Here is a 17,114-nt window from a genome sequence, read left to right on the forward strand (position 1 = left end):
ATTTGATGAATGGGACATCATTACAGCAGAAGTGATGAAGTCCTGACCATCAGTTACCTGACTGCTTGTGTAATGACCCAAAAGGAGCCATTACAAACATTTCTACATTCATAGGAGTCTGTGGAATAATTTATGCTTTGATGTATTGACCGGTGTCATTCTGTTAAATTAAATGTAAATTGTTGCTCTGTAATACCACTGGAGACCAGCAGGTGGCGGTATAAAGGTCAGCAATGGATTGTATTGAAGGACGTCTGATCAACATCGTCTATAGTCTGGTCACTATGGTGACCAGGGGGAGTTGGCAGTTGGCGGTTGGAAAGAGTCAAGCCTGTCTGGAGGTGAGGCGTAGGGTACAAGGGCTACTAGGATTAAGTATCTTGCCAGACAATCTTTTTAGAGCCCATCACAGCAATGCCAAACCTTTTCCCATATCGGAGTATCAGTCCTGTTGCCATCCAGCCGGCACCTGTATGGAAAACCAGTAATGCGGCTAAATACTGGAGATGCTGTGATTCCTTGAACTGTGATCCAGTAAACCATTTGAACCGTCCATACCAAGATCTGGTCTGCCTTCTTCCTACCTACGTCAAAATCCGCTAGATGTACCCTGTGAGCGGGTCTGGAGCACCAGGAACCAGGTAGGAGCACCGTGACACCCCAAATTGCACAACACTGCAGAAGAGCCATACCATCGCTCAGCACCTACATCTGGGCCTAATAATGCCTCCTGGCCCTACTAGTCGGGTGTGGCATACATTACACTTATTTAAGAATACCTTTTTTCTGAAACTTTAAAAAGGTAGCAGAAAAAGCTTTTCACCATTACTGGCTTCTTCTTGAAGAGCTAAGCATAGTCCACAAGCATTATAATCAATCTCTAGTTAAGAAAACATATTAATGAGAATTAATAATCCCCATTACAGATAACCTGTATATAAGGTGAGAAACTTTTAACTGCAGAGTTGCGTTGTTCTAGCTACTGATTGGGTTTCTCGTAATCAGGACCAGGACCCTAACAAATTACAACTTTTTATTACATCACTCTATCACAGATCTTAAAATGACAGACGCTCTTGCACAAGAGAACAAAGATGTTCCTATTTATTGACAACAAACAAAGAAACAGAAATTAAAGCCAAAAATATTAAAAAAAAGTTTAACAACTCATGTGATATCAGCTAAGCGGGCAGACATTTAGGATCCCTGATGTGATAGAAGGTAAGCGGGCAGACATTTAGGATCCCTGATCTGATATAAGGTAAGCGGGAAGACATTTAAGATCTCCAATGTGATATAAGGTAAGCGGGCAGACATTTAGGATCCCTGATGTGATATAAGGTAAGTGGGCAGACATTTAGGATCCCTGATGTGATAGAAGGTAAGTGGGCAGACATTTAGGATCCCTGATGTGATATATGGTAAGCGGGCAGACATTTAGGATCCCTGATGTAATATATGGTAAACGGACAGACATTTAGGATCCCTGATGTGATATCAGGTAAGCGGGCAGACATTTAGGATCCCTGATGTGATAGAAGGTAAGCGGGCAGACATTTAGGATCTATGATGTGATATAAGGTAAGAGGGCAGACATTTAGGATCTCTGATGTGATAGAAGGAAAGCGGGCAGACTTTTAGGATCTCTGATGTGATAGAAGGTAAGCGGGCAGACATTTAGGATCCCTGATATGATATAAGGTAAGCGGGCAGACATTTAGGATCTCTGATGTGATATCAGGTAAGCAGGCAGACATTTAGGATCCCTGATGTGATATAAGGTAAGCGGGCAGACATTTAGGATCCCTGATATGATATAAGGTAAGCGGGCAGACATTTAGGATCCCTGATGTGATATCAGGTAAGCAGGCAGACATTTAGGATCCCTGATGTGATAGAAGGTAAGCGGGCAGACATTTAGGATCCCTGATGTGATATAAGGTAAGCGGGCAGACATTTAGGATCCCTGATATGATATAAGGTAAGCGGGCAGACATTTAGGATCTCTGATGTGATATCAGGTAAGCGGGCAGACATTTAGGATCTCTGATGTGATATCAGGTAAGCGGGCAGACATTTAGGATCCCTGATGTGATAGAAGGTAAGCGGGCAGACATTTAGGATCACTTTGGGGGTTCTGCTTCACATTTGCAGTGAATTGGTTCATAGTATGTTAGACATTTGCGATCATAGATGGACATCGCAAAATAAAAAGTCAGCCATGCAGTCCCATCTACTATCTGCAGACTACAGATCCAGACAGAATCCATTCCTGCTTTTATGTCATCTCTCCCATAGCGCTCATAGGAAAGTTTGAGGAGTAGAGGACTGTCAGGAGGGTGTCAGGCCGGGATTGTCCGCAGCCCAGGTTTGTGCATGGAGGGGCTGGTGTAACAGGTAGGGGGGCAGCCGGCTGTGGCACCGGGGAGAGGTTCTGCTCCTCTCTCGGCCGGATCCACCTTCCTTTGTTTCTGTCTCTCCCTCTGACTGGATCTCATAGACATAGACAGCGCTCCTGCCTGGCTTGACTGGGAGCCCAGCTATCCTGCACTGCAGCACAAGCCCAGGTCTCCTCCCCTTCTAGCCCCCACCCCCAGCACCTTGCAGCCCCCCTCCACCACCACCCAGGGGAAGAGACGCTCTGCCCAACTTTCTGCCCGTGCCAACCCCACGGGGTTCTCCCTGTGAGAAGAAGAGGAATAAAATACCTTCCCCGGAGAAGATGCACCTCATCCCGGACTGGCAGGAGCTGGCTGTGTGAGGAGGTGAGTCTGGGCACCGGGTGGGCTGCTCGGTGCCACCCGAATGTCTCCGGCACCAGGGCTCGTCTGTGTATGTGTGCTTCATGGTGCTGGCATCAGCTGGGAAGGTAATGCATACTCAGCACGGCAGCTCACTGGAAGGAATGGTAAAAGCTATGGTGTCATTTATTATAAGGGAAGAAGAACATCCCCTGGTGCATGGGAAGGGAGGCATGCAACCCAGGGCAGCCCTGCCAGAGGTGCCAGCAGGAACACTCTGCCCCTGTGTAATGCCAGGGCTGGGGAGCTCCCCATGGTCATATGGTAGGTTCAGGGCATGGGGACACTGAGCAGACAGATACCTCCATACATAGCCTATCTACATATCTATCTAACATCTATCCATCTATGTCTAATATCCATTTATCTAGCTAATATCTATCTATCTATCATCTGTCTATCCATATATCTATCATATATCCATCTAATATCTATTATCTATCTATATATCTATCTATCCATATATCTATCTATTATCGATCATCTATCTATTATCTTTCTATCTATTATCTATCATCCATCTATCTATCCATTTATCTATCTATTATCGATCATCCATCTATCTATCCATCTATCTATATATTATCTATCTATTATCGATCATCCATCTATCTATCCATGTATCTATATATTATCTATCTATTATCGATCATCCATCTATCTATCTATCTATCTATTATCTATTATTGATCATATATCTATTATCGATCATCTATCTATCTATCTATCTATCTATTATCTATCATCGATCATCCATCTATCTATTATCTATTTATTATCGATCATCTATCTATCTATCTGTGCCTAATACTGTCTTTGCTAGGCACTCTGACCTAAAGCTTGCCATCTATTTTTACATGAGACAAATGGCCCTTCCTATGGTGCAGGGCTCCATTACCCAGTATCCAGGGCAGACTGGTGCTTGCACAGGACACCTGCTCTCATAGGGTGGATGGATATTGCAGGCAGCTGACTTATACTGCAGTCTTGACCAAGTTCTCCCAGTACAGAATGGTTTCTAATGGTTGATAGTAACAGCACTTTTTTTTCATGATACAAACATAAAGGAAAGCAAGGATAAGTGTTAAACCTGGCAGTGTGAAGTGATGATTTTTAAGCAGTGCGATGGGAACTGGTGACAGCCATCCACTTGTAATGTAATGTCTCACTGTACAAGTGTAAGAAGCATAGCTGAGTGAATGGATTTCTGCCTTCTCAGCACTAAGCCAGCTTATGCCTCTGTCCTGTGCCTCTTGTCCTAGACATGACTTTATTTTAGTGCTGCAAATGCCGTCCTTTACCCTACAGCGCTGCGGTCCTGGCTCTTCTGGTGCTGCATGGGTTACAAAGTAGCTGGACCAGAAAGTCATTTGAGGTGACAGCCGCTCTGTGACGTGGGGTGGCAAAGTTTTCCCAGCTCAGTCACCGATTTGTGATAAAGTATGGGGGCGCACAACTGCCTCCAGTCACCTGTATGCTCCAGTGCCGGGTGTCACGATCTGTGCCATCTCTGGGTGAGGATGGCTGGATAGCATACACATTTACCAGCTGGCTATTGACTGTCTGATGTGGTGAATGACACCTTTGGTGATCTGGAGTCAGTTTCAGAGATGGTCTCCTGGCAGTGCCAGGACTGTATGATGCCGTCTGTACAATTCATACATCTATATGCCAGCTTAGGTGGGTTTTTCATATTCATTGTATGTACAGTGGGCTCTAACTATGCTGATTTTCTTGTGCCGCTGTCATCATGTCAGATTACTCCTCATTTTGCCAGTGAGATCTGATCCAGCCATAGAATTTCCCTGACACTTGTTCTTAGCCGCTAGAGATGGATGCAGGTTGCATTTCGGGACCATGTCATTATAGCTGTATTGATTTGGGTGTCATCCTGTATTTTGTACTAGCAGTGACACGCTTGTAAAGGAGGCAGCGGAGGAGCCACTGGATGTGAGATGACAGATGTTGCATTTTCCCTGAAGATCCTGCAGAAACACCCTCCCCCACCGTCACAGCTGTCCTGTCCGTCATCGCATACATGAGTGAAAGCTATGGTTTTCACTTCTAGTACGTGTCTCGTTAAAAATGCCCCATGCCATGGGGACACCAGGATTCCTTCCATTGGGTATATTCATAAGTGACAGATCCCTGTTCAGATGAATGAAATGATATGGAAGCAAGCAAATGAAATTCTGCAACCCCATTCCGATAAATGAGACAGTCGCAGTAATTCCTGCAACAAATCTCTGAGTATATCCCACCATGGGACTACCTTCTGAGGTTTTGGGTGTCTTGGGGGAATCATTTAGTAAAAATGTTGCCTTGATTGCGATGTTAAACCTTCTGTACCTGTGGATATTCTACTCCTAAATCTGTGTATATAGGATTGGCAGGATGTAACCTGTTCCTGTGCTTTCTGTATGAATTTTACTGAATATTAAATCTTACTTTATTGTAGTAATAATCTACTTAGTATTATACAATGCCGCAGAGTAAGATGATGCTAGAGACTCTAATAACAGGATTTAAGGTGTAGCGCCACCTTCATTGACACAGTAAAGGCATTTGCTGCAACAATCCTGAAGGCTAATGAAGAGGCAGCACATTATAAGGAGCACTTTACAGTTTAGACCTATACATTTATCAATAAGTAATAGATCAAGTATCCATCCTCGCTGGTATATATTGTGGAAACATTTGGCTGCAGGTTGGACGGATTATTCCCATGTCACACGTCCAAATGGGTGTTCTCTGCTTTGGATACATAGCTGCTATTTCTGATACATTTTGCGTATCTGGTATAGATCAGTGTAAGAATACAAAATCTGCTTTTTGGCATACTTATCCCCTATTTGGATGGAAAATGTATTCAATTAATGAATTTACAAGTCAAATTTAAGTTACCAGATAATAAAATGACATGCATATATTCATATTCATTCATATTTATGCTTTGGACCACTCCCCAAACAAACAAGTCTATATATTGGAAATTGGGGAGACGGAGGTTAAAATCATATCAAAACATACATAATTATGATGGAATGTTTTACAGAGGAGAAGACTTGTATAAGTCATATGTCAACTAACTCTCTTCCGCTTCTCAATGTTCAATGAGAATAGGGACTGCACAGTAGCTCAGTGATTAGCATTGTAGCTCTGGGGTCCTGAGTTAAAATCCCACCCAAGTCAACATCTGGAAGGAGTTTGTATGTTCTCCCTGTGTTGGTGCTGTTTCCTCCAGTTTCCTCCCACATTCCAAAGACATACTGATAGGAAATGTAGATAGTGAGCTCCAATGGGGACAGTGAAGATATAGTCTGTACAGTACTGTGGAATTATTGGTGCTACATAAGCAAATTAAATAAATCAAAATTCTAGTTGCACATGACCACAGTTATGTAAATTGCCTACTTATGGTCATGTGATGACCACTCGACCGAACCGGCAAGCAGAGCCAAATCCTAATCATGTGTATGTGACTCTGTTAGTATTCTGCAAGCTGCATTGCTTGCCAAAAGTTTGCCCTGGGTTGGAAAACCTCTTTAACCATCAGTTTGCTATTTTTTGATTGACTGGAAATCCCATTTAAAGGCACATATATACTGGACAAAAATTTGCTCATTTTTTGTGGCTGTAATTGCCCACTGTTAAGGAAGAGATCAATAATAAATAATAAAATTGCTGTTTGTCATTAATATATATCAGCTACTGTACAATATCACCATACATTTCTTGGATAATACTATCTTGCAACAGCTAAATATTAGCATACCAATAGTCAATAAGGCTGCAATAAATTAAATAAATATAACCACCATATCGTAACTGAATACCACCGGCATACAATAACAATAACATTGTTTTAGTACCACAATAAAGTAACTGATTAACACACCATACAATTAAAATAACACCACCGTACAATACCTGAGTAACCCTACCATATAGTAATACCTGAATAATACCACCATACTGTGACTAAATAACACCACAGTAAAATAACTGACTAATGCCTCTACACCATGTCTAAATAACACCACCATAGAATAATTGAATAGTACTATCATGCCATAGTTTTCAACACCACTGCAAAGTAAGTGAATAACAAACCATACTTAAAGTAATAACAAACCATGTTAAAGAACATCGCCATATAATAACTAAGTAGCACCACTGTACAATGCTTGAATATCACCACCATATACCTGTACTGTGATTAACACCGAAATAAATAACTGAATAACTGCACCATGCTATGAATAAATAACACTACTATACAATAACTAAATAACACCACCATACTATAAATACATAACACCATTATACAACAGCGGACTAATACCACCATACTATGAATAAATAACACCACTATACAACAACTGAATAACACCACCGTACTATGAATAAATAACACCACTATACAATAACTAAATAACACCACCGTACTATGAATAAATAACACCACTATACAATAACTAAATAACACCACCGTACTATGAATAAATAACACCACTATACGATAACTGAATAACACCACCATACTATGAATAAATAACACCACTATACAATAACTAAATAACACCACCGTACTATGAATAAATAACACCACTATTCAATAACTAAATAACACCACCGTACTATGAATAAATAACACCACTATACAATAACTAAATAACACCACCGTACTATGAATAAATAACACCACTATACGATAACTGAATAACACCACCATACTATGAATAAATAACACCACTATACAATAACTAAACAACACCACCGTACTATGAATAAATAACACCATTATACAACAGCGGACTAATACCACCATACTATGAATAAATAACACCACTATACAACAACTGAATAACACCACCGTACTATGAATAAATAACACCACTATACAATAACTAAATAACACCACCGTACTATGAATAAATAACACCACTATACAATAACTGAATAACACCACCGTACTATGAATAAATAACATCACAATCCAATAACTGAATAACACCACCATACTATGAATAAATAACACCACTATACAATAACTGAATAACACCACCGTACTATGAATAAATAACACCACTATACGATAACTGAATAACACCACCGTACTATGAATAAATAACACCACTATACGATAACTGAATAACACCACCATACTATGAATAAATAACACCACTATACAATAACTGAACACCACCGTACTATGAATAAATAACACCACTATGCGATAACTGAATAACACCACCATACTATGAATAAATAACACCACTATACAATAACTAAATAACACCACCGTACTATGAATAAATAACACCACTATACAATAACTAAATAACACCACCGTACTATGAATAAATAACACCATTATACAATAACTAAATAACACCACCGTACTATGAATAAATAACACCACTATACGATAACTGAATAACACCACCGTACTATGAATAAATAACACCACTATACGATAACTGAATAACACCACCATACTATGAATAAATAACACCACTATACAATAACTGAATAACACCACCATACTATGAATAAATAACACCACTATACAATAACTAAATAACACCACCGTACTATGAATAAATAACACCACTATACAATAACTGAATAACACCACCGTACTATGAATAAATAACACCACTATACAATAACTGAATAACACCACCTTACTATGAATAAATAACACCACTATGCGATAACTGAATAACACCACCATACTATGAATAAATAACACCACTATACAATAACTAAATAACACCACCGTACTATGAATAAATAACACCACTATACAATAACTAAATAACACCACCGTACTATGAATAAATAACACCACTATACAATAACTAAATAACACCACCGTACTATGAATAAATAACACCACTATACAATAACTAAATAACACCACCGTACTATGAATAAATAACACCACTATGCGATAACTGAATAACACCACCATACTATGAATAAATAACACCACTATACAATAACTAAATAACACCACCGTACTATGAATAAATAACACCACTATACAATAACTAAATAACACCACCGTACTATGAATAAATAACACCACTATACAATAACTGAATAAAACCACCGTACTATGAATAAATAACACCACTATACAATAACTGAATAACACCACCGTACTATGAATAAATAACACCACTATACAATAACTGAATAACACCACCGTACTATGAATAAATAACACCACTATGCAATAACTGAATAACACCACCATACTATGAATAAATAACATCACAATCCAATAACTGAATACTACCATACTATGAATAAATAACACCACTATACAATAACTGAATAACACCACCATACTATGAATAAATAACACCACTATACAATAACTAAATAACACCACCGTACTATGAATAAATAACACCACTATACAATAACTAAATAACACCACCGTACTATGAATAAATAACACCACTATACAATAACTAAATAACACCACCGTACTATGAATAAATAACACCACTATACAATAACTAAATAACACCACCGTACTATGAATAAATAACACCACTATGCGATAACTGAATAACACCACCATACTATGAATAAATAACACCACTATACAATAACTAAATAACACCACCGTACTATGAATAAATAACACCACTATACAATAACTAAATAACACCACCGTACTATGAATAAATAACACCACTATACAGTAACTGAATAAAACCACCGTACTATGAATAAATAACACCACTATACAATAACTGAATAACACCACCGTACTATGAATAAATAACACCACTATACAATAACTGAATAACACCACCGTACTATGAATAAATAACACCACTATGCAATAACTGAATAACACCACCATACTATGAATAAATAACATCACAATCCAATAACTGAATACTACCATACTATGAATAAATAACACCACTATACAATAACTAAATAACACCACCGTACTATGAATAAATAACACCACTATACAATAACTGAATAACACCACCGTACTATGAATAAATAACACCACTATACGATAACTGAATAACACCACCATACTATGAATAAATAACACCACTATACAATAACTGAATAACACCACCGTACTATGAATAAATAACACCACCATACAATAACTGAATAACACCACCGTACTATGAATAAATAACACCACTATACAATAACTGAATAAAACCACCGTACTATGAATAAATAACACCACTATACAATAACTGAATAACACCACCGTACTATGAATAAATAACACAACTATGCAATAACTGAATAACACCACCGTACTATGAATAAATAACACCACTATGCAATAACTGAATAACACCACCGTACTATGAATAAATAACACCACTATACAATAAATGAATAAAACCACCGTACTATGAATAAATAACACCATTATACAATAACTGAATAACACCACCGTACTATGAATAAATAACACCACTATACAATAACTGAATAACACCACCGTACTATGAATAAATAACACCACTATACGATAACTGAATAACACCACCATACTATGAATAAATAACACCACTATACGATAACTGAATAACACCACCGTACTATGAATAAATAACACCACTATACGATAACTGAATAACACCACCGTACTATGAATAAATAACACCACTATACGATAACTGAATAACACCACCGTACTATGAATAAATAACACCACTATACGATAATTGAATAACACCACCGTACTATGAATAAATAACACCACTATACAATAACTGAATAACACCACCATACTATGAATAAATAACACCACTATACAATAACTGAATAACACCACCGTACTATGAATAAATAACACCACTATACAATAACTGAATAAAACCACCGTACTATGAATAAATAACACCACTATACGATAACTGAATAACACCACCGTACTATGAATAAATAACACCACTATACTATAACTGAATAACACCACCGTACTATGAATAAATAACACCACTATACGATAACTGAATAAAACCACCGTACTATGAATAAATAACACCGTTATACAATAACTGAATAACAGCACCGTACTATGAATAAATAACACCACTATACGATAACTGAATTAAACCACCGTACTATGAATAAATAACACCGTTATACAATAACTGAATAACAGCACCGTACTATGAATAAATAACACCACTATACGATAACTGAATAAAACCACCATACTATGAATAAATAACACCACTATACAATAACTGAATAACACCACCGTACTATGAATAAATAACACCACTATACAATAACTGAATAACACCACCGTACTATGAATAAATAACACCACTATACAATAACTGAATAAAACCACCGTACTATGAATAAATAACACCATTATACAATAACTGAATAACACCACCGTACTATGAATAAAAAACACCACTATACAATAACTGAATAACACCACCGTACTGTGAATATATAACACCACTATACAATAACTGAATAACACCACCGTACTATGAATAAAAAACACCACTATACAATAACTGAATAACACCACCGTACTGTGAATATATAACACCACTATACAATAACTGAATAACACCACCGTACTATGAATAAATAACACCACTATACAACAACTGAATAACACCACCGTACTATGAATAAATAACACCACTATACAATAACTGAATAACACCACCGTACTATGAATAAATAACACCACTATACAATAACTGAATAAAACCACCGTACTATGAATAAATAACACCATTATACAATAACTGAATAACACCACCGTACTGTGAATAAATAACACCACTATACAATAACTGAATAACACCACCGTACTGTGAATATATAACACCACTATACAATAACTGAATAACACCACCGTACTGTGAATAAATAACACCACTATACAATAACTGAATAACACCACCGTACTATGAATAAATAACACCACTATACAATAACTGAATAACACCACCGTACTATGAATAAATAACACCACTTTACAATAACTGAATAACACCACCGTACTGTGAATAAATAACACCACTGTACAATAACTGAATAACACCACCGTACTGTGAATAAATAACACCACTATACAATAACTGAATAACACCACCGTACTATGAATAAATAACACCACTATACAATAACTGAATAACACCACCGTACTGTGAATATATAACACCACTATACAATAACTGAATAACACCACCATACTATGAATAAATAACACCACTATACAATAACTGAATAACACCACCGTACTATGAATAAATAACACCACTATACAATAACTGAATAACACCACCGTACTGTGAATAAATAACACCACTATACAATAACTGAATAACACCACCGTACTATGAATAAATAACACCACTATACAATAACTGAATAACACCACCGTACTGTGAATATATAACACCACTATACAATAACTGAATAACACCACAATACTATGAATAAATGACACCACTATACGATAACTGAATAACACCACCGTACTATGAATAAATAACACCACTATACGATAACTGAATAACACCACCGTACTATGAATAAATAACACCACTATACTATAACTGAATAACACCACCGTACTATGAATAAATAACACCACTATACGATAACTGAATAAAACCACCGTACTATGAATAAATAACACCGTTATACAATAACTGAATAACAGCACCGTACTATGAATAAATAACACCACTATACGATAACTGAATAACACCACCGTACTATGAATAAATAACACCGTTATACAATAACTGAATAACAGCACCGTACTATGAATAAATAACACCACTATACGATAACTGAATAAAACCACCATACTATGAATAAATAACACCACTATACAATAACTGAATAACACCACCGTACTATGAATAAATAACACCACTATACAATAACTGAATAACACCACCGTACTATGAATAAATAACACCACTATACAATAACTGAATAAAACCACCGTACTATGAATAAATAACACCATTATACAATAACTGAATAACACCACCGTACTATGAATAAAAAACACCACTATACAATAACTGAATAACACCACCGTACTGTGAATATATAACACCACTATACAATAACTGAATAACACCACCGTACTATGAATAAAAAACACCACTATACAATAACTGAATAACACCACCGTACTGTGAATATATAACACCACTATACAATAACTGAATAACACCACCGTACTATGAATAAATAACACCACTATACAACAACTGAATAACACCACCGTACTATGAATAAATAACACCACTATACAATAACTGAATAACACCACCGTACTATGAATAAATAACACCACTATACAATAACTGAATAAAACCACCGTACTATGAATAAATAACACCATTATACAATAACTGAATAACACCACCGTACTGTGAATAAATAACACCACTATACAATAACTGAATAACACCACCGTACTGTGAATATATAACACCACTATACAATAACTGAATAACACCACCGTACTGTGAATAAATAACACCACTATACAATAACTGAATAACACCACCGTACTATGAATAAATAACACCACTATACAATAACTGAATAACACCACCGTACTATGAATAAATAACACCACTTTACAATAACTGAATAACACCACCGTACTGTGAATAAATAACACCACTGTACAATAACTGAATAACACCACCGTACTGTGAATAAATAACACCACTATACAATAACTGAATAACACCACCGTACTATGAATAAATAACACCACTATACAATAACTGAATAACACCACCGTACTGTGAATATATAACACCACTATACAATAACTGAATAACACCACCATACTATGAATAAATAACACCACTATACAATAACTGAATAACACCACCGTACTATGAATAAATAACACCACTATACAATAACTGAATAACACCACCGTACTGTGAATAAATAACACCACTATACAATAACTGAATAACACCACCGTACTATGAATAAATAACACCACTATACAATAACTGAATAACACCACCGTACTGTGAATATATAACACCACTATACAATAACTGAATAACACCACAATACTATGAATAAATGACACCACAATCCTATAACTGAATACTACCATACCATAACTAAATGACACCAATATACTGTACAATATCTGAATAATACCACCGTACAATGAATAAATAACACCAGACAATAACTCAATAATACCACCAAGCCATGACTAAATAACACCACCATAAATTAATGATACCTCCATACCATGTCTAAATGACACCACAATAGAGTAACTCAATAACACAACAACACAATGATTAAATAACACCACTATACAATAACTGAATAATACCACCATACAATTACCAAATAATATCGCCATGCCATGACAAAGTAATACCACAATACAATAAATTATTATCACTATGCCATGACAAAATAGCTCTACAATAACTGAATAATACCATCATACCATGACTAAACTCTACAATAACTGAATAACACCTCCATATAATAACTGAATAATACAACCATACAATGATTAAATAACACTACCAAACAGTAAGTGTATAACACCACCATACTATAACTAAATAACACCACCATATAATTACTGAATAATACCACCATACCATTACTAAATGACACCACCAAAAAATATCTGAATAACACCACAAAACAATAACTACTTAAAAGCAATATATGCAATAGATGAGTCCCCTCCATGCGCACTTGGTGCAACCTTCTACAATGTTGTAGCAGCACAGAGAAATCTAGAAAGCAGAGCACCAAATGTTCTCCTTTTGGTAACTTTATTAGTTCAGAAAAATCACAACGTTTCGGCCACGCAGGGACTTTATCAAGCCATAGAAAAAATGCATCTCTCTCTTTTTCTATGGCTTGACAAAGGCCCTGCGCGGTCGAAATGTTGTGATTTTTCTGTACTAATAAACTTACCAAAAGGAGGACGCCTGGTCCCCTGGTTCCTGGATTTCTCTAAAACCAATGTATGGATGGAAAATGTATTCCATTTGTGGACTTGCACACTAAATTTAAGTTACTAGATAAAGAATTGTATTCATATACCCATATAAGACATATTTTGGTCCACTCCCCAAACAAACAATCATTTATATTGGAAACCAGGGGATCGGTAAAAGGGGTAAACTTTTTTTGAAAGTTTACTTCTTAAAATTAAAAATATTCAAATTTAATTTGGAATGCTTTTCAGAAGTGAAGACATTCACAAGTTAAAAAGGAGGTTGATGGGAGATGGCCCTCTAAGCCCCCAGAAAATAATACATTTTTTAGAACAAGCATTAGAGCAATTAATTCATTTCTTTCATTATTTTTATTTATTTACAAGTATGTTTTCTAACTGAATAATACAACAGTGTAATGACTTAATAACACCAGTATAATAACTGAGTAACTCTAGCATACAATAAATGAATAATACCACCATAACATGATTAATTAGCACCAGACAGAATAATACCACCGTACGTTCAGTGAAAACAAAAACTCTCTATGAAGACATTTATTATCTCAAAGGTGGTTTGCAGAGTAACATTATGCACAACTGGACTATAACTGGATCACTCATTTGCAGCAGTCAAATGGCCAATTAACAACAATTAAAGGGAATGTGTCATCAGAAAATGACCTATTATTTAAATCACATTTTTGTAATAAATTATCTTTTTAAATATTTGGCAGTGTTTTCTTTTTCCATATCACGATCTTTATTAAAAACAAACATTAGAAATGTTATTATTGTCACACTGGCCACTGGGACTTTTTTTAGGCTTTAACTTTCTGTTGTTTTAGGAAATTCACATACAGTGCCTTGAAAAAGTATTCATATCTCGTGAACTTTTACACAATTTTTCACGTTGCACCCACAAACTTAAAACCCCAATAAAATACATTTATGTGATACATAAAGTAGCAAGTATTCGTGAAGTGTAAAGGAAATGATAAATGGTTTTCTAATTATTTAAAAAATGTAAATTTGAAAATTGTGATGTGCCAAAAGACTTGCAGCAGTAATTTCAGCGCAAGGTGGTCCTATAAGGTATTGACTCAGGGGGCTGAATACAAACGCACATCACAAGTTTCAGAGTTATGATTTTAAAATATATAGAAAACCATGTATCATTTCCTGTACACCTCACAAATACTTGCTTACTTTGTGTTGGTATATCACATAAAATCTCAATAAAATATGTTTAGGTTTGTGGGTGTAACATGAGTAAATGTGTAAAAGTTCATAGGGTATGAATTGTGGAAGGGAGAAAATGTCTCGCACCTGTTTCGGACCAGTCATCCAAGAAGCATACCCCCCGGCTGGCTTTTTGCTGAAATGCTGTGGTGTTTCAGAGAAAAACATACAGGGCTGCAATAACACGTACGTTCATAGGTTCCTTTTTAAATTGTTAGTAGATAGAAAGGATGCAAGAGGCTCTGAGATAGTAGATTTTGCTTTGAGTGTTATTCCAATATTATTAGTTTGTCCGACAAGGATCTGTTCAAAAGCTGAAAAGTGGAGGACCAATACGCAACAGAAATTTTGGTGGAGATCCTACTTTTGGGACCCTTAATTATCTATACACAAAGATGTGACTGTATTGGCTGCATGATATATTAGATCTGGACCTTCTAATAAGCTTTACAACATTAATCTTCAATGTACTAGCATGCAACCAAACAGATTCATACTTTGGAAACACCTCTAGGCAGTATGATCAAGCAAACTGCTGAAGACCCAGTGGTGCACATGAAAGCAGTCCATTTTTATTAACTTACCATTTTCAAAGGCAGCAAAAATCCAGTCAAGAATTCTGAGGTCTTTCTATACTATACACCACCACTCACAAAGTTTCGAGGAGTTCCGCCCGGTTTATCATGATTGTTTTAAAAGGGGTTTTACACAGGTATTATACATTTTTTTCCCAGGAGTGGGAGCCAAAACCAGGTGAGGAACAATCAGAGAAAAGGTATAATAGAAACACGTGCATCAAGTCTGCATTTACCATCCACTCCTGGTTTTGGCTCCCACTCCTGATAAAAAATTCTGACCGAATACTGATCAAATGCTGATAGTGGGGCCGTGGCTTTAGACCCACAGTCACAGGCCTCTCACATAGCCAAATGTGACCTCCCGATTTGCACTGATGAGAGGCAAACACCACAAAACAGGTGTCTTCAAATGAAGTGTCTGATTTGGCTTATTATCCTAGGTCATGTGTTGTTGCATGGCTATTCAAAGTGGATCTA

The 17,114-nt window shown here is 36.4% G+C and overlaps 1 protein-coding gene across 7 annotated transcripts in view; it reads left to right on the plus strand.

Annotated features, from left to right (window-relative positions):
- The first annotated feature begins 2,372 nt into the window (after positions 1-2,372).
- DLGAP3 (DLG associated protein 3) overlaps positions 2,373-17,114 on the plus strand; it is a 726,679-nt gene continuing 711,937 nt past the window's right edge. For 2 of the 7 annotated variants that reach the window (XM_073666015.1, XM_073666016.1), the window contains exon 1: positions 2,373-2,765. The gene's annotated coding sequence lies outside the window, so the exon portion shown is untranslated. The remainder of the gene's footprint in view (positions 2,766-17,114) is intronic. The other 5 variants (XM_073666010.1, XM_073666014.1, XM_073666012.1 and 2 more) reach the window with 4 other exon arrangements.

This window comes from Phyllobates terribilis, unplaced genomic scaffold (genome assembly GCF_046119375.1).
Source record: "Phyllobates terribilis strain yellow unplaced genomic scaffold, ASM4611937v1 Scaffold_2__4_contigs__length_985480577, whole genome shotgun sequence".
Classification (NCBI taxonomy): domain Eukaryota; kingdom Metazoa; phylum Chordata; class Amphibia; order Anura; family Dendrobatidae; genus Phyllobates; species Phyllobates terribilis.